The sequence below is a fragment of the Lactuca serriola genome, chromosome 4 (assembly GCF_051521515.1).
Source record: "Lactuca serriola cultivar US96UC23 chromosome 4, Lser_US96UC23_V15, whole genome shotgun sequence".
NCBI classification, from domain to species: Eukaryota; Viridiplantae; Streptophyta; class Magnoliopsida; order Asterales; family Asteraceae; genus Lactuca; species Lactuca serriola.
The window spans coordinates 348,929,658-348,956,283 of NC_136411.1; positions in this window are offsets into that span (position 1 = coordinate 348,929,658).

Below are 26,626 nucleotides of genomic sequence, written 5' to 3' on the forward strand. Positions count from 1 at the left end.
TAATCAAGCAATTAAATTGTATAAAAAAAATACGGAAAATCGGATAGGATAGAAACAGATTTATATAAAAAAAATTATACTGTATAAAAATTAATATTTCACTATTACAAATATTGAGTCATTTTGATATATCTTTGGCAGGTGTATGTAGAGATGCACATTAACGGTTTAGGATTGGATTTGTATCGGTCTTAAAACAATTTGGTCATTTTAACACCTAACTAACTAATATGTGTTAAAATGACCGAATCGTTTTAAGACCGATACAAATTCAATCCTAAACTGTCAATGTGCATCTTAAGTTCAAATAAAAACAATAAATAGTGTGAACGTAAAAACACTATGTTTATGTTATTATTCTGTAATGAATTTTGTATATATTTATTGTTGAAGTAATTCTAATATAAATATTAACTTTCGATTGGTCGTATATTCATTTACAATGTTATTATTCTATTATAAACTTATGTATGTGCATTTTTGTAGTAAATTCTAATTTTAATTTTAACATTTGACCATTCATTTATTCTTTGTTGAATAATGATATAAAGTTGTCGATACAAAATTATTGCAGAATAATAACATAAAAAAGTGTTTTTACGTTCTCACACTATTTACTGTTTTTATTTTAACTATTATATATATATATATATATATATATATATATATATATATATATATATATATATATATATATATATATGAATCCACCTCTTAGGAACAGTGAACTTCCTAAGAGGTTGGCAGAAATGACCCCCTATGGGTTTGATTGCAGTTTCAGCTTGGTATTTGTACGCGGGCATTTTATTAAATTATATACATTCTATAGACACGTGTTGTTCATCGTTGGATTTGTGTCAGTGTATTTGGTGTTTATCTTAGCGGCATTCCCATCATCGACTCGATTTGATGCTTCTCGATACGTTTTTGGGTTGCTTCGCACGATCCACCGCCTCCATTAATGGACTTCTGCCTTTTAGTTCCTTCCACACTCCGATGCACTTCCAAATAAAGATCTTCCCCACATCAGTGACGACTTTCCCCACGCCACCTCCACCTGGTACCCTAATTTCTTTCGTTTAAGACTTGTCAATTGAGCATCGTTTTCAATGTTCTCCACAGAGCTCTCTGTAATGTCACAATAGGAACCGATGATGTGTACGTTGAAGTTTCAACAATTCCCATTATTTAGTTTAGGTTTAGCTCCCTAAGGCCTTCCACTCGGGTTCTATCTTCTTAGAAGATCTTCCCCACATAACCACCGTTCATAGCTACAATCGCCACCAGACCCGAAGCCCTTCCGCTCCAGTTTAGCTCCAGCCTTGCTCACCGTCATAGAAGAAACCACCATCGCCTTCTCCTTCTCAGGTATCAAATAAATTTCCTAATACCTCAAATCGATTTCATTCTCAGTTCTTATGAAGGTATCGCCGATCAATTGGACGCTCTATATAACCAACCGCTTTGATCCTACATTTAATTGGGAAATTGAATGTGTTGATGTGACGATAATGCAGCTGGAGGTTTGCAGAGCTAAGATCTTAGTGACATAGAGACGCCAAGCGTGAGGGTTCACAGGAGGATGAACCTTCGATGAAGGCTTTGGTTATAGAAAGATAGATGCAGCTGGAAGTACATATGGAAATTACTTTCGTCTTACAACATATGGTGAATCCCATGGTGGAGGTGTTGGTTGTATTATTGATGGATGTCCTCCTAGCTTTCCCATTTTAGAGGTTGATTTATCAATCACCTTCCATGATCAGTAAAATCGGAATCTTTTATACAGGAGGCCAGGTCAGAGCCAAATTACCACACCTAAAAAAGAAACACACATGCACCAAATTTTCAAGGGTAGTTGATGATTAGTTTGTAGTAGATATACATATCCCTTAATAACATCAGGTTCTATAAACTTTATCTTCATTTAGAAGATATCCCTAATGACCTAATTGTGTTGCACTAAATGTGGGATACATAACTGGATGTCCAATCATGATAAATGTACCCAACACAGATCAAAGGGGAAAAGTTAGTACCCATTGCTGTGATGTCAATAGTAGAATAATAAAACCCATTTAGGTTTTTTGTTAAGATTCACAATATTATGGTTATTGAATTTAACATGACTACAATGAAATGTCAAAGGCTTATTGACCTTCTCATGTTGATGCTACTTATGACTTCAAATATGGTGTACGATCAGTAACATAGGTTTCTTGAAGAAGCAAAATTGTACTGTCTTCCTTCACCGCTTCCATAGTGACCAGAAGGTACCTTCTACATGCCTCCTTACCTTGACTGTTTCTTATATTTTTTGTCATGTTGGTTGATTTTTGGTGAAATTCAATGTCGAATTTTTTTGATCATGTATCATATACTTTGCTTCCATGTGTTTGATTTTATTAATTTGAGGTAGGATTTCCAATTACAATTTTCATTTTTGATTTTTCTTCTTAATTGTGACGACTTTGCAGGGGAATACTAAGGTCAACACTCACATCCACTCTTTCTTTAATATGAAGAGGCCATGGTTTGTGTCATTTTTTCAATTTGAAAATTCACATGTAGAACCACCTTCATTGATAATTAATCATTAAAGGATTACATGTGAATCCATATCTGATTATAATTTATAACATTGTTGCATATTGAAATTTGACTCATGTACTATGTTGACCATTTTTGCTGATGCAAATGAGGCTCGCTACAACCTTAAGATGGATGTAGTCATTTGTGACATCCCCAAAATCACGACCAGAAAAGACCGATTTAATTTATGCTTTTAAAATAATTTTTTGAGCAATCCTTTGATTTAAAAGAGTTGCGGAATTTGTTCCCAAAACAAAATATGATAAATAAAATTTATCAAAGCATTCCTTAAAGAAATGTATTTTCATATATTACAAAACTCGGGATGTTATATTCCGATACAGACTAAAAGCATAAACGGCACACTAAAGCCTTACACCAGTTATATACAACTACTGGCGTATAAACAAAATATCTTCACAAGTTGTCCAACTTATGCTCTTGCGCCACTACCTGTAATACAAAGTAACTGAGTGGGTCAGACTTGGGAGCCTGGTGAGCATATATGGTTTTCAACCAACAATAACTAATTATATTTAATTTCACCAACCAACAATAACCCGATTACCCATTCTCGTTATACTCACTTTACGTCCCTAAAACAACAACTATCACAAGGGACCCAGTCTAGGATTTTTCATCGGGATGGACATTACTGCAATGGGGTTTCCTTAACAATAGATGTCCTAAAGGCAACCATGAGGGGGGATAGAGTACACCGGTGAACACATCGTTCACAATACCTACAGATTATGAACCTGCCAGCGTTCCACTGGACTGTCTGGAGAGACTCCGTAGTCGTCATCCATACTCCGCTAGATGACTAGATCAACAACAACATTGATGCCTCTCATCATTTTATTTCATCACACATCAACTATCTATCCATGTTCTACCCAACTTATTTGTAGATAAAAGTATATATATATATATATATATATATATATATATATATATATATATATATATATATATATATATATATATATATATAGTTTAAACATGTATACAACATTCAATCAATACTCATTTCACTAACAAATAATATATAAACACATAGCACATATTTTATGGAGAATACTTCATATTTATGTGTTAGAAGAAAGCAACTACACACTCAGTCAATCGTATACTTAATACATTCAACAATACTTGTATTTAATTGTATTTATGAAAGAGACTATGCACTCACTTGATAAGACGATGCTCGGACAGCACTACGGCTCTTAAAGTGGTATTCTTCGATGAAACTGTGATCTCTTCACACACCGGGCTTCTCGCCGGCAGAGCTTCTGCTTGAAATTATTTTCTTCTCGGGATCTTCGGTGCTTCGGGTGTCGGGATGATACTGGGGCTTTGGGGGTATAACTTGCATGTAAATCGAGGTAATATGGGTGAGAGGAAAGAAATTGAGCAACAAAACTCGGTTGGCCTCGCTTTCTATTTATAGGAAGACTAATGATCACATCGTGAGCTCGATATGTCATTGCGTTCGTCATGGCCACTTGCCCTGGAAGGTGTCCATCACCGTCTCACGTCGTGAACACTATGCTCATGTCGTGAGCTTTGACATAGGGGTTGAAGTTCGTGCCCCGAAATTCAGAAATTCATATCTTTCGCATACGAGCTCCATTTTTGACGATCTGTATATGCACGCGTAGGTGAGATTATTCTCTACAACTCTCGTTTAGACACCGTCAGCTAATTTTGAATTTAACTTTTATTATATTATTTTTAGTAGTCTGGGAAAGGAAAAATCCGTTAGAAATTCATAAGTTCTTCATCTGACGTCCGTTTTCGTCTGTCTTTTTACCATTGGACTACTATCGACGAGATCCTCGATTCTCGTTTAGATTGTTTCGGCTAGAAATCACTCGATTCCATTTCGAACTTTGGGCTGCATACTACTAAGTCGAAACTTCGGAAAATCATAACTCATACGAAGTCAGATTTAGACGTTCTTTTTATGCACGCTCTCGGTTTAACTTATTCTACAACTTTCGTTTACATCACTAAGGATAAATATCGCTCTATCGTAAACTCACTATTTACGTCATACAGTGTCGCACCGGTTCTGTCGCCAAACTTCAATAGGTCATAACTTCTTCGTTATAACTTGGATTTCGACATTCTTTATATTTTCGGAATCCTCGTAACGACCGCTACAACTTCATGTATAGATATCGGGGTTATCTAATATTTTATTATTAAGCTTATTCTTGTTCTTAATTCATTTAAGTCACACAATTAAGCATAAAACACATAACACTAAAAATAATACATTTTTATTATTTCACAACAGTTTACAAAGGTTAACTTAGAATATTACATCATCATTAATGCCTAGCTTAGAAACATGGGTGTTATAATTCTCTCCATCCCCGGTATCACACATCAACAAACAAATGCGGATAGCAACTCAGCATGTCACTCTCCGTTTCCCAGGTGAGATTTAGCCCACTCGCATGTTTCCATCGGACAAGCACTAATTCGACCATATTGCGTCGTAACTTCTTAGTCTTTCGGTCAACGATTTCCTCTGGTTCTTCAATTAACGTTTTGTTTTCATCAATACTTAATTAAGAAATTAGAATTATGTCGGGAACTTCTCCCTTGAACTTCCTCAAATAACACACATGGAAAGTGTTATGAATTCCATTCAGTTCCTCGGGTAATTCGAGCATGTAAGCTTGGTTCCCAATCCTCTAAAGAACTTTAAACGGTCCAATAAACCTTGGACTTAACTTTCCCCTTTTACCAAATCGTATATGTCCCTTCCATGGTGAAACTTTAAGCAAAACCGAATCTCCAACTTCAAAAGTCATCGGTCTTCGCTTGTTGTCATCATAGCTCTTTTGACGATCCTGAGCTGCTAACATTCTCTCCCTAATTATTTTCAACTTTTCGGCAGTTTGATGGACTATCTCGGGTCCCATAAACTGCTTTTCCCCAGCCTCAAGCCAATAAGACAGCGTACGACATTTTTGTCCATACATAGCTTGATAAGGTGCCATCTTTATGCTCGAGTGGAAACTATTATTGTAGGAGAATTCTACCAAATGTAAATGTTCATCCCAGTTACCTTGGAATTCCAGGGTACATGCTCTTAGCATATCTTCAAGCGTTTGTATCGTTCGTTCGCTCTGACCATCAATCTGTGGATGGTAAGCTGTACTCAAACACAACTTGGTACCCAATTCCTCTTGTAGACTTTTCCAACACCTCGAGGTGAAACAACTATCACGATCTGACACAATCGTTAACGGGACACCGTGAAGCCTCATAATTTCTTTCACGTAAGAATTTGCAAGCTTATCCATAGACCATCTCTCATTGGCTGCTATGAAATGCGCACTCTTAGTGAAGCGATCAATGACCACCCAAATCATGTCGTGACCATTCTTTGTTCGCACATGTCACATACTCCGCCACATACTTTGCAATATCAAGCTTCATCGTCGGCAACCAGTAGTAGGGTGTTAGGTCCCTATACATTTTAGTGCTACCGGGATGAATCGAGTACATGATTTTGTGAGCTTCTTCCATCAAAAGATCTCTTACTCCTCCTGACTTAGGCACCCAAATTCGATCTTGGAATACCTTTAGTTTGTAACTGTTTATACCGAACACTAACGTTTTGCCCAAACGTTCTCTCTTTCGGTCATTCTTCTCAGAAGCTTCTTTTTGAGCCTTCTTTATACTCTCCACAATTGTCGAGACAACTTCTATTCTAAACGCTCTTGGCCTTTTTCTTTCAAGATTGACTTTCCGACTGAGAGCATCAACGACAACATTTGCTTTACCGAGGTGGTAAAGTATCTCATAGTCATAGTCTTTAAGTAACTCTAGCCAGCGTCGTTGCCTCATATTCAATTCTTTCTGATTAAAGAGATATTGGAGACTCTTATGATCAATGAAAAGTTTGCACTTCGAGCCATAGAGGTAATGCTTCCATAATTTTAGGGCAAATACTACTGCTCCCAACTCCAAATCATGAGTGGGGTAGTTCTTTTCATGCTCTTTTAGTTGTTGAGACGCATATGCTATCACCTTTTCTCTTTGGGTCAAAACACAACCCAACCCAACACCAGACGCATCGCTATAGACAGCGAAGTCCTCAACTCCATCGTGTAGAGAAAGAATCAGTGCTTCACATAACTTCTTCTTTAGCAACTCGAATGCCTCTTTGTGCTTATCACTCCAAGTATAAGAGTAGCTCCTTTGTGAGTCAAAGCTGTCAATGGAGTAGTGATCGAAGAAAAGCCTTGGATAAACCTTCGGTAATATCCGGCTAATCCCAAAAAGCTTCGGATCTCTGTGGGACTTTTCGGTTGTTCCCATTTCATCACAGCTTCAATCTTTGCTGGATCAACCATTATCCCTTCTTGGTTGACCACGTGACTCAAGAATTGGACTTCTCGAATCCAAAAATCAGAGTTGGAGAACTAGCTTTGCATACAGCTTCTCCTTCTTCAAGACTTCTAAAACTTCTTGCAAGTGTCTGCCATGCTCCTCTTGGCTTTTCGAGTAAATCAGAATGTCATCTATGAACACTATCACAGATTTATCAAGGAATGGGTTACAAACCCTGTTCATTAAATCCATGAATGCTGCTGGAGCATTGGTTAGTCCAAACGACATAACCAAAAACTCTTAGTGTGCATATCGTGTTCTGAATGAAGTCTTCTTGATATCCTGCTCTCTCACCTTCAGCTGATGATATCCTGACCTTAGGTCGATCATTGAAAAATAACTTGAACCTTGTAGTTGATCGAACATGTCATCAATCCTTGGCACCAGATATCTATTCTTTATCGTTGCCTTATTCAACTCTCTGTAATCAATGCACATCCTCATACTCCCGTCCTTTTTCTTTACGAATAACACCGGAGCTCCCCAGGGTGATGAAGTAGGTCTAATCAAACCTTTGTTGAATAACTCCTAAATTTGCATCATCAGCTCCTTCATCTCCGTTGGTGCTAATTGGTAAGGTGCTTTTGCTATTGACGTCGTCCCTGGTAACAAGTCTATTATGAACTCCACTTGTCTATCAGGCGGTAATCCGGGAAGATCTTCGGGAAATACTTCCGGATAATCATACACGACAGGAATGCTCGGCATCTCCTTTTTCTCCTTCTTTTCATCTATCACAAATGCTAGATACCATGTATATCCCTTGGCCAAACACTTTCTAGCTTTCATTAGAGAAATAATCCCAGAATTTACTCTACGTTTGTCCCCATACACCATAAATGACTCTTTCCCTGGCGGGTTTACTTTTACAATCTTCTTCTTGCACAATATTCTGGCATCATTGGCGCTAAGCCAATCCATTCCCAACACGATGTCGAAACCATTTAACTCAATAGACAATAATTCCTCGTGGAACTTATTCCCATTCAAATCAATCAAGATGTTTTTCATACGATGGCTAACAGGTATAAACTTGCTACTAGCAACTTTGACTAATAAAGCATTATCTGGTCTATCGAAAGGTAAAGCTAGTTTTCTACCGAATTCATGTGAAATAAAGGAGTAGTTGGCTCCAGAATCAAATAAAATTTGGGCAGACAATTTGTTTACGAGAAAGGTACCTGAAGCGACATCAGCTTCATCTTTAGCAACTTCCAGTGTCATTTGGAAGGCTCTCGCCTTCGGCTTTGGTGGAATATTGGGCTTTGCTGCCTCCTTCTTTTTGGACAATCCCTCGAGATGTGCCCCTCCTCACCACACCCATAATAAACTTTCTTGGTAAGGGTGCATTCATTGGCATAGTGCCCTGGCTTTCCACATTTGAAGCATGTGGCTTCCCCTCCACATTTCCCATGATGCTTCTTCTTGCATTTTTCGCACCATTTTGCTTCGCATCCTCCACTTCCTCTCGAACTAGACTTCGAGAATTTACCCTTTTTGCTGGACCCTGAGGGTTCGTCGAACTTCCTCTTCTCACCAACCTATGACCTCTCGAGATCTTTCTCCTTGATCTGGGTCTCAACATTTCTAACAGCCCAGATGGCGAATTTCAATGTGGTTTCTTGCTTAACCATTGGACGAAGGTCCGCTGGTAGTCCGAGGGAAAACTTGTTGACCTTAGAGAGTTCAGTTGGAACTAAATATGGGATATGCTTCATCTTTTCTGTGAAACTAGCAGCGTATTCAGTAACGCTCATTTTTCCCTTCTTCAAATTCTGAAACTCATTATTGATTTCTAGAAGGTCCTACTTGGAGCAGTATTGCAATTTGAGTTGCACCACAAAGTCTTCCCAAGACATCTTGCTCGCTTCTCCCTTGGGCATCGAGTCAGCTAACAGCTTCCACCAATTCAACACTCCAGATTTTAACAGAGGGATCGCAAGAGCGGTCTTCTGTCTGCTGCTGCATTCACAACTCTAGAACATTGTCTTTATTTCGAAGATCCAATTTATAACTTCCATAGACTTTAGAGTTCCGGATAGACATGGTGGCTTGGACGCCATGAAATCCTTGTACTTACACCCACGTCTATCATTTCCTCCATCCTGGTTGATTTTCCTAACAATTGGTGGGTTGGCTTGACCAACAGTACCACTGAAGTTTCCTCCTTCCGAATGCCCTTCATTCAATTCGGGGTGTTCAATCGGCATTGGAGGTTCTTCACGATTCCGTTGAAGCAGACATCTAGTTTCTTCCATTTGACGATCCAACATCATTTGAATCATCGCTTGTACCCCAACCATTGTTAATGGCTCAGGCGTTGCTGCTACAACAGGTACTTGCTCAATCACAGGGTGTTGATTCCTGTTTTCATTTGCGTTTACAACGCCACTTCTGGTTCTTACCATTTTTGATCTATACACCAAATAAGGTGAAATTAGATCCTCATTCACGATAGATAATTAAATCGTCCATATCACTATGAAACGTTTACATGCTAGTTATAATACCGTCGTCATACGCTTAGAATCCTAAACACCTAAGGTTTCCAGATCCGGTTGGCAACAAACCGTAGATCTGAACAAATAATATTATATATGGCAAACATATAACATTTAGCACATAAAAGCATTTTAGGCATCTTTCCTAAAATAAACTAGTGCTCGTGTCTAAAATATAACAAACACTTATCTAATAATCTTCACTTAGCATTCTAAGTTTAAGTCTAGAAATCCTACAAATTACTAGCTCGCTTAAACTAATGCTCTGATACCAACTGTGACATCCCCAAAATCACGGCCAGAAAAGACCGATTTAATTTATGATTTTAAAATAATTTTCAGAGTAATCCTTTGATTTAAAAGAGCTGCAGAATTTGTTCCCAAAAGAAAATATTATAAATAAAATTTATCTAAGCATTCCTTAAAGAAATGTATTTTCATATATAACAAAACTCGGGATGTCATGTTCCGATACAGACCAAAAGCATAAACGACACATTGTAAGCCTTACAACACTTATATACAACTACTGGCCTATAAACAAAATATCTTCACAAGTTGTCCAACTTATGCTCTCGCGCCACTACCTGTAATAGAAAGAAACTGAGTGGGTCAGGCTTGGGAGCCTGGTGAGCATATAGGGTTTTCAATCCACAATAAATAATTATATTTAATTTCACCAACTAACAATAACCCGATTACCTATTCCCGTTATCCTCACTTTACGTCCCTAAAACAACAACTATCACAAGGGACCTAGTCTAGGATTTTTCATCGGGATGGACATTACTGCAAATGGGTTTCCTCAACAATAGATGTCCTAAAGGCAACCATGAGGGGGATATAGTACACCGGTGAACATATCGTTTACAACAACTACATGTTATAAACCTGCCAGCGTTCCACTGGACTGTCTAGAGAGACTCCGTAGTCGTCATCCATACTCCGCTAGATGACTAGATCAACAACAACAGCGATTCCTCTCATCATTTTATTTCATCACATATCAACTGTCTACCCATGTTCTACCCAACGTATTTGTAGATTAAAGTATATATATATATATATATATATATATATATATATATATATATATATATACAGTTTAAAACATGTATACAACATTCAATCAATACTCATTTCACTAACAAATAATATATAAACACATAGCACGTATTTTATGGAGAATACTTCGTATTTATGTGTTAGAAGAAAGCAACTACACACTCAGTCAATCGTATACTTAATACATTCAATAATACTTGTATTTAATTGTATTTATGAAAGAGACTATGCACTCACTTGATAAGACGATGCCTCGACAGAACTATGGCTCTTAAAGTGGTATTCTTCGATGAAACTGTGATCTCTTCATACACCAGGCTTCTCGCGGGCAGAGCTTTGGCTTTAAACTATTTTCTTTTCAGAATCTTCGGTGCTTCGGGACTTGCTTTGGGTGTCGGGATAATATCGGGGCTTCGGGGGTATAACTTGCACATAAATCGAGGTAATATGGGTGAGAGGAAAGAAATTGAGTAACAAAACTCGGTTGGCCTCGCTTTCTATTTATAGGAAGCTGAAATCCTATGCTCACGTCGTGAGCCACTAATGATCACATCGTGAGCTCGATATGTCACTACGTTCGTCATGGCCACTTGCCTTGGAAGGTGTTCATCACCATCTCACGTCGTGAACACTGTGCTCACGTCGTGAGCTTTGACACAGGGGTTGAAGTTCGTGCCCCGAATTTCATAAATTCATATCTTTCGCATACGAGCTCCATTTTCGACAATCTGTATATGCACGCATAGGTGAGATTATTCTCTACAACTCTCGTTTAGACACCGTCGGCTAATTTTGAATTTAACTTTTATTATATTATTTTTAGTAGGCCGGGAAAGGAAAACTCCGTTAGAAATTCATAACTTCTTCATCCGGCAGCCGTTTTCGTCTGTCTTTTTACCATTGGACTACTATCGACGAGACCTTCGATTCTCGTTTAGATTGTTTCGGCTAGAAATCACTCGATCTCATATTCAAACTTTGGTTACATACCGCTAAGTCGAAACTTCGAAAAATCATAACTTCTTCATACGAAGTCACATTTAGACGCTTTTTTTATGCACGCTCTCGGTTTAACTTATTCTACGACTTTCGTTTAGATCACTAAGGCTAAATATCGCTCTATCATAAACTCACTATTTACATCATATAGTGTCGCACCGGTTCTGTCGCGAAACTTCAACATGCCATAACTTCTTCGTCATGACTCGGATTTCAGCATTCTTTATATTTTTGGAATCCTCGTAACGACCGCTACAACTTCATGTATTGATATCAGGATTATCTAATATTTTATTATTACGCTTATTCTTGTTCTTAATTCATTTAAGTCACACAATTAAGCATAAAACACATAGCACTCAAAATAATACATTTTTATTATTTCACAACAGTTTACAAAGGTTAATCTAGACTATTACATCGTCACTAATGCCTAGCCTAGAAACACAGGTGTTACATCATTCCTGTCAATCATTAAAGGAAAGGATGTTAGATAAAACTTCAGTCCATAAAACATTAATACTACACCAGTTGGTGTTTAATTCGTAGGACAGATCCGAAATAGCATTCCCATATTTTTATAATCATTGGACGCAAAGATATGGATATGTACTTCCATGATTTGTTTAATATGGCATCCCATGTTTTTGTGGTATTAAAAGTTTTGTTTAGTTTTGCAGACGATCAACTTTGAAATTTAATTATTGTTAATGAGATTCATGTTGGGGTTCGAGATTAATAGTCCGTATGTGACAATTTTCTTCATATGCTTGATCATAATGAACCTCCAAATTATGCATCAATTTTCTTCATAGCCGCATCTCTTTTCAGAAGATGGTCGAGCCCCCCTGTTTTTTGTTCGGTTCTCAAGTCTCTAAACTTATGAAGTCTTGTTTCTGTAGTGGACCAATTCGTTAACATACCACCGACCCATTTTTTATTAACATAATGACACCGAGCCCTTATTGTAGCCCATGCTATTGAATAAGATTCTTTATTTTTCGTTCCAACAATTAAGAATTGTTTTCCTTTACTTGCTGCATCAAAAACCAAATTACAAGCTTCTGATAAAAAATGAGCAGTTCTAGTAAGATTTGTAACATGAATACCTTTACGTTTTGTAGAGATATAAGGTGCCGTTTTAGGATTCCATTTCCTAGTACCATGGCCCAAATGAACTCCTGCTTCCATCATCTCTTCTAAATTAATGTTCCAATATCTTCTTGCCATTTATCCCCACACTGCCTCCCCCTTTTGAAAAAAAAGAGAGAGGTACCCTGAAATAAATAATTGTTCCGATGGAACCTTCTTTTGTACCATAGATTGGCGTAGATACACAACCCAAGCCATTATACTTTTCTATTTTTTATTTTTTATTACTATTACCAAATCAATTGACTGGACCAACCGATCCTTTATAAAAGATAAAAGAAAGGGGTGAATCTGCTCTTAGAGATCATAAAATCCTAAAAAATGATTGTTCTTGTGTATCATGGAAATTATTTGAAAGGCAAGAATCAAATAATTTTCTATGGTTGAACAAAATATCTTTCATTTCCCCTATAATAGATACTTTTTTTGGAGTTCAAAGGCAATGTTGTTAGGTTCGCTTGAAGGTGTTTTGAAGCCGCTACCAAAAGGTATCATCCCCCCAGAACAACGTTTTCTTTCAGACCTTTCAACCAATCGATATGGCCCAGGAGAGCTGCTTTTGCTAAAACTCTAGCAGTTTCTTGAAAACTAGCTTTGGATATGAAACTTTGAGTATTCATAGATGCTCTTGTTATTCCCAATAAGACAGCTTGGTAACAGATCGCTTCTTCTAAAGCGCGTCCCATTCGTTCCGCTCACAACAATCCAATTAGTTCTTCGGGCAAAAAAACATCAGACATTTCATCTTCTTAAACCAAAACTTTTGATGTTATTTGACGTACAATAATTTCTATATGCCTATTATGTATCTGCACCCCCTGGGAGCGATGAACCTTTTGGAACTTATTAACCAAAGAGATATGACTTTACACTATAGTTAGTTCAGCTTCAATCAAGAATGCCTAAGGAATTCCAAGAATTCTTGTTATAGATATGTTCCCACCTTCAATACTCTTTTCGAGATTCATCGATATTAAATCAATCGAACGCACTTCTAAAACCTGTTCCACTTTTGGACGATCTTGCGTTATATCACCAGATCTTGATTTTTCATATATAAATGTAACTAATGTATCTCCTTCGTAAAGGATTTCCCCATAATGTCCATGAACAATTGCTCCTGGAGTAGCCAAATAAGGCTTAGCTGATCGTATTACCACAGAGTCAACTTCAACAATTAGAACTTGACCTGATTTTAAATGCGGTCCTTTTTTATTGCTATACATATATTTTCACAAAGAAATTGCCCAAGACTAACGATTTGAGATGTCTCTTCACAATAATTGTAATGGAGAAAATACTAATTCAAATGAAATGGATTCAAAATGATGTTACTACATGAATAGGAATTATAAATTTGACCATTTTCATCCAGTAAATAATATTTAAGTATTTGAAAAATCTATTTGAAATTGTCAAGTTGCAAATAGTTAGTTACCAAGATCTGATTATGGATTATTAAATGGGAAAATAAATCAAAATTATAAATTGGAAAACCTGTTCCTAACGGGACCATCGATTTTTAGGAGTTAAATACCCTAAATAGAAGTGTACTTTTAATTTACGCTTTTTTTTGTTTTTTTTTTTTGCAATTTCTTTACCAAAAAACAAAGTACATTCCCATTTTGTGCACTTTCCATATTTAGGTTATAAATGCGTTAAATAGTAATGTACTTTGAATTCACACCTTTTGAATGTAATGGCCTCAACGTTAGATGTGGATAGCACCGTTGCTCTGGGGTTCACCCATTTTTTGCGTTTTTTTTTTATGCTTCTCTACCCCCCATGTTCACCTGGAATTATTTGTTTTGGAGTTGAGTATGACATCTGGAGCATATAATCTACCATGTTTATTTAACCAATGCAAATCTTATGCTGAATAGGTCTCATGAGGTGCTTAGGATTTCGGTACAAGATGATCAACGGTTGTGGTCAATCTTTATCTTCCCAAACTCTACCTGTAAATATGGCAATTCAATTAAGCGTAAAACGAAAGGTTAGTCTCACCGATCAGTGTTTTTAGTAAGGCGTTTTTAATACACATGGTAGATTATATGCTCCAGATATCATACTTAACTCCAAAACCAATAATTCTAGAAAAAAGAAGAAACACTTTTACTATCCAGTTAACTATTTTTTTCATGTGTGTCATTTTTTTGCAGATTGATCCAGAAATCGGAAAAATGAAGGAAGCAAAAGTAAACATATGTCAAATTCAGAGCGAGATGGAGTGGCTTCTATTTGTAATTCCCTACCTTCTATTGAACATGGGACCAAACTTGAAAAGGAACTTATGAAATAAGGACAAAGTGCCAACAAATCTTCAACTCATCTTCCATTGTAGAGAGTCCCAGGCGCGGTTTATGTTGCCTTCATTTCTATGGCTTAAAAAAAATTCTTTTTTGTTGTTTATTAATTGATTTAAAAGTATATTTAAAACCAATAATAACTTTGCTACTATTCTGGATATTCTCAGAGATTTCTCTTTTATGCCTAAGAATGAAGTCACTGTGCCCCAACATCGTCGTTATTTGGAAACAATCTTTTAATGCATTAAAGATCATGTTACAGGTGAGACAAAAAAAAAGTTTTCGAATGTTTACATTAATGATATGTAATTATATCATCATTTTTTTGTTAATAATTGACCAAAATACCCTTGCACCCATCTGGACATAAGTTTGTAAATCGTCCAACTAAAACCGATTGAAAGAATTATGGAACAACAAGAAAAAGTATTATTACGTTGATTTTGTTATTGCTATAATACTTTCTTCATCGTTACCAGTTTTGCTAATAATTAAATGTTGATTTGTAACACCTGGTTCCCGGTACGTATTTAAATTTAACTAATTGTATGTTCTTACACTGAGACTCGGCGAGTTGGAGGCCCAACTCGTCGAGTAGACTAGACTTTGGATGCAGGTTTTAAGTAACCTACTGAACGAGTCGGAGAGCTCGACTCGGTGAGTAGGACTGTCTGGATGAAACCCTAATATTTAGGGTTCACACCCTATTTAAACATTTTATCTTGTCCCAACACAGCCTCCATCGTCCCTCATAGTCTAGAAAAGCGCTAACTCGAAACCCTAATCAATTATTGAGTGTTCTTGAGTTTTTTGGTGCCATTTGTGTGTATTTGAAGTTTGAGAAGAAGAAGGAAGCTTGAGAGATCTAGAGGAAGCAAGAAGATCCATAGGTTTTGGCATATTTCCAGCTCACTTGAGGTATAAAGTTGAAACGTTGACCATCTATCTCTTAGATCTCTAGTTAGGGTTCATTTCTACCTTTTCTAAGACTTAGAAGTGCCATATTCGAGATTTGTGGTTATAAATGGGTATGACTTCCGATCTGATACCACTGAGGGTTCCTATGGCATAAAGGTGCCAACTTTATTGCCATAAGAGCCCCATGCATCTTGTAGACTCCATTTTAGGGCCTTTTGAGCCAAATACTCCATGCATGAACGTCAAGTTTGTAACTTTACGTGTATTATGGACCCTAGGTGGCTAGATCTATGTTTTGGATGTGTTAAACCTGGATCAAATCAACTATATGGACATAGATTTTTAGTGGACACGGGGAGTCGTTCATGAGACTCGATAAGTCGGAGTATGGTTCCCCAACTCTTTTTTGCTTTGATCGAACTGGTTCAGTCTAGAAGAGGACTCAACAAGATAGATGTGAACTTGGACTTGGAAATCATGAAACTCGACGAGTTCAAAAACAGAACTCGGAGAGTTCAAGGCAAGTCCCAACTGCATGAAGGCGTACTCGACGAGTTCATCTCATCAAGTGATCATCTCATCAGTCCATCCGAAGTCATTAGCATCGCACTCCTTATCTTACTTAGTTTATTTTGTCTTTTCTGTAATACACTCTAATGTCCAGTATGCCTTGCATGGCTACTGTTAGAGCTGTAAAATTATCTCTATAAATAGAGTTCATTTTCTATGTTATCAGAGATATGTATGAGTATGAATCTCTTCTCAAATTCTAATACACATCAGTTGTTATTCTATCTTACTTATCAAACACTCTCATCGATCTCCATCTCTTTCTAAGAGCAAGTCATTCATGACTTAATCACTAAGCTAGATCTCACTTACTAACTCGGTTTGAATGCATTCCTTGTTATGAATCTGCTTTTGTGTATACTTGATATAAAAATTGTTGTCATTTACATTTATTTACTTTTCCGCATCTAACTCACTAACCTCTAACACTTAATATTATTGTTGAGCTAACAGATCCTTCGAGATTAACTATTTCGCTATATACTTGTTTCTAACAATTTTTTCAAGTGTTTCTCAAAGTTTTTCTCTCAACAATTGGTATCAGAGCCATAGTGGTTGCTTTTTGAAAATCAGAACTCTGATTTTTCGAAGAGCTTTCTATACCACTGAAGCTCACTTCTTAAAACAAAAAAAATATTCAAATGGCACAGTCGTTATCACTAAATGTCCCCAACAGTGTTGGTGGTTCTAATCGATCCCCAATACTAGTTGCAAATGAATACTTTCACTGGTCTCAAAGGATGGAAAGATATCTCAGACGACTTGGTAGAGATGTTTGGCGATCTATAGAGGAAGGACCACAAGTTCCAGTCCTCACACCAGTCCAAACTGATGGAGCCATTGCAAGGCTAGGAGGAGGTCAACCAGCCTTGAACCGTCCCACCAAAGATGATATCGACAAGATGGAAAATGATGCTATTTCCTTTTATGTCACACCCCAAAACCGAGAACGGCGGAAACGTTCTGGGGCGGAGGACGTCATGTATGCATCACAACAAATGTAAAGTAGTAAACAAGCAACAACATCATCCATTGCATTAATAGTATAATTTTAGTTACAAGTGTTTTCTTTCATAGTACAAGACATGATGATAACTTATCAAAATAAAAGACGAGTCTTGACTGCTCCGTCTTCTCTAAACCTTGTATCGACACCTGTCTATTTGTAACCTGAGAATACAAGTTATTTTGAAAGAGTAGATCAGCATTTAAGCTGGTGAGTTCATAAGTATTTAATGTCATTGCTTTGATTAGTTGATATGAAAGACTGGTAAATGAATGATGAAACATTTAGTATAAGTATGAAAAGCTCTAGAAAATCCCATATTTCCTACTAGTATAAAAGTAGTCTTCTACCAAGACTCGAATGTTTTGAAAATAGTCTTTTACCTAGACCTGACTGTTTTGAAAGTACGCATCTCTTGAAAATGTGATGGTTTTTCCCTGTTTAACTATTATTAGTAGTCCCTAAAGTATACCTAAAATGGTATCAACCTAGAACATCCGTAGACTGTTCATTTACCTCTGTTGCTAATAGCCGGGTTTAGGAATAGTTAGTCCCTTATGTATACCCACGATGGTATCAACCTAGAACATCCGTAGATTGTTCATTTACCTCTGTAGCTAACAGTGGTTGTCGGAATGGTTAGTCCCTCAAAGTATGATGTGGTACTAGGAGATAAAGTCCCAGTCTATCTCGTCGATGATGTGATTGAATCACAAGGTAAAGATAGAAAGGCGAACAATATAACCGTATCTAGACATATAACATGTAATAGAAATTTGCCATATAATGTCTATGTAAAAGTATTCATGTATAAGTATTCATGTAAGAGTATTCCTTCATATAACATGTAGTAGTAATTTGCCATATAATGTCTATGTAAAAGTATTCATGTATAAGTATTCATGTAAGAGTATTCCTTCATATAACATGTAGTCTGGACTCATGAATGAACTGACTCTGGTGTAATTTCTTGTAGTAGGGAAAATGTTTTGTTTACTCTAAACTATTCCTATAATAGTTTACTAAAATGTAATTAATGAGTGACCAAGTAGGTTTATACACCATTGCTATCTACGAGTATCGGAACTAAATTAACTAATGGAACATTTATGACCATATATGTATACACGATATATAACTAATATTTAAACGACTTTCGGACGAATGCCCAATATCCCACCAGACCACATCTCAAGGCGCGAAAAGGAAATAGGGTGGATAGCCTTCCTAAGTCTTTTAAACATTTCTTATATAACTATACATATAGAGGCATGCAATTTATAATATAAAAGCATAAAGAAGTTTTGTAAAACCGTTGAAAAGTCTAATAAAGAATTTGTGACTTGATGTCAGTTTATAAAATGATTGAAAGTATTTTGTTTGATAAGACAGTTTAAGTACACGGAAAACCATTGTTTGAAAACACCTTTGTAACCGATTTTGAAAGGAAGCTTACAATATGTAAGACAGTTTGATAACGAGCTTTAATCATGTAAAAACGTTTAAGAAAGTCATTTGAAGGAATATGTTTAGTGAAACTGTTAAACTTGTAGTAAATCCATTTGTATACTAGTTATAAATCACATAAGATTGATTTATTAACAAGAAGTATCCCAAAATATTGATGTTTTTCGTGCCAAAATAATCGTATGTTTGTAGTATGATAGGTGGACACATATACATACAGTATAAGCAGTGTGTTTGATTTATATATATAAATAACAACACTTTTCATTTCAAAAGATATGATGTTATCGTGATACATTTTGCATACGAAAGTTTCTTTATAATAATTATAAATCACATAAGATTCCGTTGATAAAAAGTATAAAACGAAACTTTATATAACATACGATAATCATCGTGTGTTTTACTTGTATTCCCCCCCTTAAAAGCATATAAAAATATTTATAAAACATTTAAAAGTGTGGATTATAGGGGTATGAACTCACCTGAAAGTTTGAAGATAGCGAGATGGAAAACCGGGCAGAGTTTCGTCTTGGGAAATGGATTTTTCTCGGGATTCTCGGGAGTAAAATCGACCCTCGGGTCTTGAGCAAAAAGGCCAGAGCTTCGGGTTTGAACGGGCACGGAAAACGAGGCAAGACCGCGAGAGAAATGAGAGAATTGAGCAAATTTTTCGGAAAGCCTCGCATCCTATTTATAGGAAGGCTGAACCGCCTCGATACGCGGGGCGTACGCTCGTACGCAGCACGTACGCGTACGTCATGCATGACCGAAGCCTCGACTGCCTCGGCTTCGGATGGGACGGGTTGCTGGGGAGGCGGGTCGGATGGGACGGCGGGTCGGACGGGTCGGCGGGTCGGACGGGTCGGGCGCTTCGGACGGGTCGGACGGGTCGGATGCCTCGGATAGGGCGACGTGGATGATCCGAGGCCCTTGATCTCAGTACGCGGGGCGTACGAAGGTACGCAGGGCGTACTTCGGTCCTATCCGATGACTCCCCTTCGGATAATACCAGGGGTTTTTAATTAAATTTATAATTATTTTAATTAAACTTCAAAAATTCATATCTCCTTCATACGAACTCCGTTTTCGACGTTCTTTATATCCCCGCGAAGGTGAGACTATGATCTACAACTTTCGTTTAGATTCCGTTGGAAAATTATGAAATAATTTTTATTATTTATTTATTAAAATGACGTGGTTAAGAAATTTCTTTAAAAATTCATAACATCTTTATTTGACGTCGGTTTTTGCTAGACTTTTTACCGCTGAAATACCATTGACGAGACCTTCAATTCTCGTTTAGGTCATTTCGGCCAAAAGTCGCTCGATCTCCGATTCGAGTTTTACGTAACTTCGTATTGTCGTTTTTCTGTCGGAAAAACTTAGAATGGTCATAACTCCTTCGTTATAACTCGGATTTTAGCGTTCTTTATATGCTTGGAAACCTTGATACTATTCCTTCTACTTTATTTACCCCAAATAAGATTTTAGGAAAGTTAAATTTTGACCTTAATTTGACTTGCGTCCCAACATATCATCTTGAAATATCGGGTTGTCACATTTTATGAAATCTCTTGTGGAGTTGTTCCTGACAACTTTGACATCATCATAAACTACAAATCAGCAAAGGAGATTTGGGATGTTCTCAAAAACTTATACGAAGGTTCAGAGCAGGCTCAAGACAAGAAGCTCACTACGGCTCTCAACGAATTCAACAACTACAAAGCTCACTCTGGAGAAAGTTTGGAAGACTCTTTTAAGAGATTCAACTTGATTGTCACAAAACTGTCCAATGCGGGCACCGTCCACAGCAATCATGAAATGAACCTACAATTTCTGAATGGCTTGGGAAGAAATTGGACAACGGCCAAAATGATTGTTCAAGGAGACAGGAAGATTCACTCATTGTCCCTGTATAAGCTCTATGGTGAGTTGCAAGCTCAAGAGTCCACTATACTCAAGGACTGCTCAGACTTCGGAGGTCCGCTTGCTCTTGTAGCACAATCACCCCACACTCAAACTTATCCCACTTCGTATGACTCATCACCGCAGTCATATGAAGCAAACTCAGAATATGACGATGAAGAAGAGTTTCAAAATGCCATTGCCCTTGTCAGTCAAAAATTCAATCACTTACCACCTTCATTTCACAAAAATCAACAGTACAACCGACCACCTTTCAACCGCAACTTTCAAAATAATCAATTTCGTTCCACCAAGAATCCTCTCCCTCCACCGCAGTCTCAGCAAACACAATCTAAAGACGTACCACCGCAGCCTCAATCAACTAACTCCGGTACCTCTTTAGAAGACAAAGATGACATTGTTATATGTCACAAGTGCAACAAGGAAACCCATTTTTCCAAGGACTGCAAGGCAAACATAATTATAGATAGAGCCTTCTATCTCAGAATGGCTCAAGAACTGGAGGACAAAGAAAAGGGAAAGCCTACGTTGCTCAAGTGAAAAGGAATCATCAAGTGTTGTAATCAGGAGACGAAGATGAATGTGACCGCAGTAAAGAAGAAGACAAGATCTGTATGATGGCAACTACTGATGAAAATGACTCAACCAAGCTAAAGAAGAATCATTGCTATATAGAGAAAGATGGAACACTTAGCATTGTGGAACAGGTAAAACTTATGATTCAAACTTTAAATTATAACATGCATGACTGTCAACCTTACTTGGACACACTTAATGATACATGTGCTGTCGTCCTTACAGACTACAATAAAGAATTAGATGAGAAGAACATCGCTTCGCAGGAGATGTTCCACGTTAGAGGACATTTGGACAATAAGAGACTCAAAATGGCAATGTTAGAGAAGGACTTGATGCTAGAAAAGGATGCTAGGATGTTAAGTGAAACACAATTAGAAATAGCTTTAAATCACAGAGATTTAGCACAGAATGAAATTGTACGCTTAAATCTTTTAATTGAAAAGCTTTTTAATGAAACTGAGATCATTGAGAATCTTGTTAATAATGGGAATGTTGATAACACTTTTAATTGGGGTTGGTCCAATGGGTATCCAACCGCAACAGACTCCTCACCTCGGTTCACACCGGAACGTCCCTATGTCCCTCCAGACCGCAACTTTCTTTTTCCAGTCAATGACAAAATATTTCCTGAAGATATCCAAACTCATTTTCGTAACCTTCATGATCTAAGTAATAACTGTGTTATCGAGGAAATTCTCCCTGAATTTTCTAATCATGTTGATAACATAGATCAATCTGATTCCCAGACATCATCCGTAGTTGATGAGGAAATTGTTGTAGAAAGTCCTGAAGTCAGATCAGACTTCCCATCTCTACAAACTGACCGCAGTGTCCCTAACCATAGTCATGAACTGCAAGCTGTCCCATTACCCAGTAAAGTGTCCACCAAGACTTACTCTGCGGTTGTCAAAAGCACTGCACTGCAGACCTTAGTCAAAATTTCTATGACTATTGAACCAATTAATCATGAATTACCGATTGAAAATTTTGAATTTGGTCAATGCTCTCATAATCCTAACTTCTCCAGTTCGGATGAGTCAAGTCCCTATTTTTCAAAAACTCCAAAAGACTCAAGGAAACCGCAATTAAATGCCACTGGCTGCGGTTCTCCTAAGACTGAAGCAAAAAGAGCTTTTAAAGAAGAATTTCGCTCCTGTGGGAAGCAACGAGAAATTCATTCTAAACGAAAGAAATATGTGAAATATCCCAAATCAAAGAGTCCAGAAAACTTGTTTTCTCAAATTATCATTTTAAATCAACTGTTTCCAAGAAAACAAAAAGGAAGAAGTTCACTATTTCTGACATTGTTCAAAAAACACCTGACTCTAAGGATAAGTCTTTTCGATCAAATGGTTTTCAAGTCTATTCATTAGACAATCTAAAATGGAAAGGTATTCTGCCTACTCCGATTCTTCCAAACTCACTTACAAAAACTCAAAAATGGAAAGGAATTTTGCCAACCTCGACACTCAAAAGGTCACCTCAAGAGTTTATAAAATCACATCACAAAAGGCCTGCATGTGTTTACACACCTGCGAGACTTGAAAAAAACACCTTTTCAAAATACACAGACAAAAAGGTCAAATCTTACAATCCTCGGACTGGACAAAAGTATACTTTTTCTTCAAAACAACAGTCTAAGCCAAATGTCAGGGTAAATGACAAAAAGTTCACATGTCAATGTCAATGTCAAAAAATCCTCTCTCATGACAAATCTCATCATTCTCAAAAGATTCGTAACTATCCACAACATCACAAAGGTCCAAAAAATCTCAAACACCCAGGACTAGGCTTGAAAGTTGACTTAAAACCTGTCCCTGTCACCTCAAATCATGCATTGATTAATACCTCGCATGTGACTCCGGGCTCCAAACTCGCTTGGGTGCCCAAATTAACCACTTAATTCTGTAGGCATTGTGCAAGGAGGAACAAGAAGAAGAATGGTTGATCGACAGCGCCTACTCCTTGCACATGACCGGAAGGTTAGAATACCTTCGGGACTTTAGGCCTAAATGCAATGGTGGAAATGTTACATTTGGTAACAATGCAAATGGAATCATCCGACGTTACGGTGTACTCACTACGGGGAACTTCTCAATTCAGAAGGTTGCTTATGTAGAAAGCCTTAAACACAATCTCATTAGTGTTGGCCAACTATGTAAGGTAGACCATCGAGTTGAATTTGATGATCAATTCTGTTACGTTATGACGAGTGATAGGAGCACCTGCTTGATCAAGTCACGATTCGAAGGTACCATGTATCCACTAGATGTCTCTCTCATCATTAGAAAACCACAATTGTGCTTTCTCTCCAAAGCTGTATCCGAAGTTAGCTGGTTATCGCACCGCAAACTCGCTCATATTAACTTCAAGTATATCAACACCTTGATTACTGGAGAGCTGGTCAGAGGATTACCCATTCTCAAGTTCAGCAATGACACTCTATGTTCTGCTTGTGAATGTGGTAAGCAGTCTAAAGCAAGTCACCCCATGGTGATTGATTATTCAATATCTGAACCACTTGAACTTCTGCACATTGATCTCTGCGGTCCTTCAACTGTAGCCAGTCTTCATCACAAAAAATACATACTGGTTATCGTTGATGACTTCACTCGCTTCACATGGGTATTCTTCCTTAGACTTAAATCCGAAACACCGCATATTCTCATCAAATTCATCAAAGAGATAGAACTTCAGATCAAGCTGCCTGTAAGACGTATCCGCAGTGATAATGGCACTGAATTCATTAATCATCCTCTCAACAATTTCTTGGTGTCAAAGGGTATCTCTCATAACTTTTCAGCTCCGTATACACCTCAACAAAATGGTGTAGTAGAAAGGAGGAACCGTACTCTAGTGGAAGCAGCTAGATCCATGCTCAATTTCGCACACCTTCCTTTCTACTTCTGGGCTGAAGCTGTAGCAACTGCATGTTTTGTTCAAAACCGAAGCATCATGTGCAAACGCCTCAATAAAACAACATATGAGGGTCTCAACAACCGGAAACCAAATATTCATTTCTTTCACATCTTTGGGTGTAGATGTTTTGTGATCAACAACAGAGATCAGCATAACAAATTTGCACCGAAGTCCGATGAAGGCATTTTTCTTGGTTACTCTACAAACAAGGTTGCTTATCAGGTTCTTATCAGGCAAACGAGACTTATCATTGAAAGATTCGACGTGAAGTTCGATGATGCTTAGGTCCTCAATACCCCTCCATCTACTGAAACCACAGCCATCTTGGAAAGTGACATTCTTGCTTCTTCAGGTCCTCCAAAACTGGTTGAAGTCAATTATGATGATCTTTTCGACCCTGTTGAAACTGCAAAACTATCCGAAGTTCTTGTATCACCAACTTCTTAACAACAATACGCTGATGTTTCTGGTCCATCTCTATCCGAAGTAGGTTCTCTCAATACTTTCACCTCTCCGGTTGAGGGGTAAAGCTTTACTCCGGATCAAGCAACAACCATCGAGGTTCCAGTATTTGATGATGCTCAAGCTCCTCTTCCTAAAAGATCACTACCATCAAACGAATCTTCGGATTCAGATGATGAAATCATAGAGACCATTGATACTCGAACCAACTCAAGGATCATTTCTCTCCCATCAGCAGTCCAGGGGGAACCTTCTCAGGTTCCAGAGGAACTCCCATCAGCAATCCAGGGGGAACCTCTCCAAGCTACTCACGAAAATGTCTTTCACGTTCCAACAAGTCTAGATGATTCTGCAGGCTGTTCACAAATCCAGGGGGAACTTCCTTCTCCAACCGAAGAAACCTCTGATATTGAAAACATTCCTTCTACCGCAACTGCTGACCATATGATGCCTCGTCTACATGTATGGACGAATGATCACCCACAGGTCAAATTACTGGCAACCCATCCGTAGGTATCTAGACCCGATCTGCCAAAGATTTATCTGATCATTGTCACTATGTTGCGTTCATGTCCGCAGTCGAGCCTCGATCTATCAATGAAGCATTATTGGAACCAGATTGGATTTCTGCAATGCAAGAAGAACTAGAAGAATTTGAAAGAAACAAAGTGTGGCGACTTGTTCCCATTCCACATGGCCATACTATTGTTGGAACTAGATGGATGTTCAAAAACAAATTAGACGAATCTAGTGCGGTTATTCGAAATAAAGCAAGACTAGTTGCAAAAGGGTACAGTCAACTGGAAGGTGTTGACTACGATGAAACATATGCTATGGTGGCAAGAATGGAAGCAATTCCAATCTTTTTAGCATATGCTGCCCACAAAAACAACAAGGTACACCAAATGGATGTTAAAAGTGCCTTTCTCAATGGGGAATTGAAAGAAGAGGTTTATTTGCAACAACCTCCCGGGTTTGAAAGTATTGAATTCCCTGACCACTGCTACAAGCTTCAAAAGGCAGTCTTTGGTCTGAAGCAAGCTCCAAGAGCTTGGTATGAGAATCTTTCTGAATTCTTAGCCTCTTCAGGCTACAAAAGAGGAGTGATTGATCCCACAATATTTAGAAACCAAATGGTTCTCACCTTATGCTTGTACAAATATATGTGGATGATATCATTTTTGGATCGTTTGATCAATGCATGGTGGATGAATTTGCTATGCTCATGACAAACAAATTCCAAATGAGCATGAATAGAGAGATTAATTTCTTTCTAGGCCTTCAATTCAAACAAATTCAACAAGGGATATTCACTCATCAAGAGAAATACACCACTGAACTTTTAAAGAAGTACTCTATGGACAACTGCTCCTCGGCTAAGGTCCCTATGGCCTTCGGATATAAGATCTCTGTTGATCCTTCTGGAGAATCTGTGGATCTAAAGATTTATAGAGGTATCATCGGCTCTCTGATGTATCTCACCGCAAGCCGACCAGACATTGTCTTTGCTACTGGTGTATGTGCAAGGTATCAGGCTGACCCAAAAGTGTCACACATGACCACAACCAAACAAATTCTCCGGTACCTGAAAGGAAGCAAATATCTTGGTCTATGGTACCCTACATGCAATGCTTTCAGTCTGCAAGCGTTCACCGATGCGGATAATGCTGGATGCAAACTTGATAGAAAAAGTACATCTGGTGGATGTCAATTTTTGGGAGGTAGACTTGTCAGCTGGTCCTCAA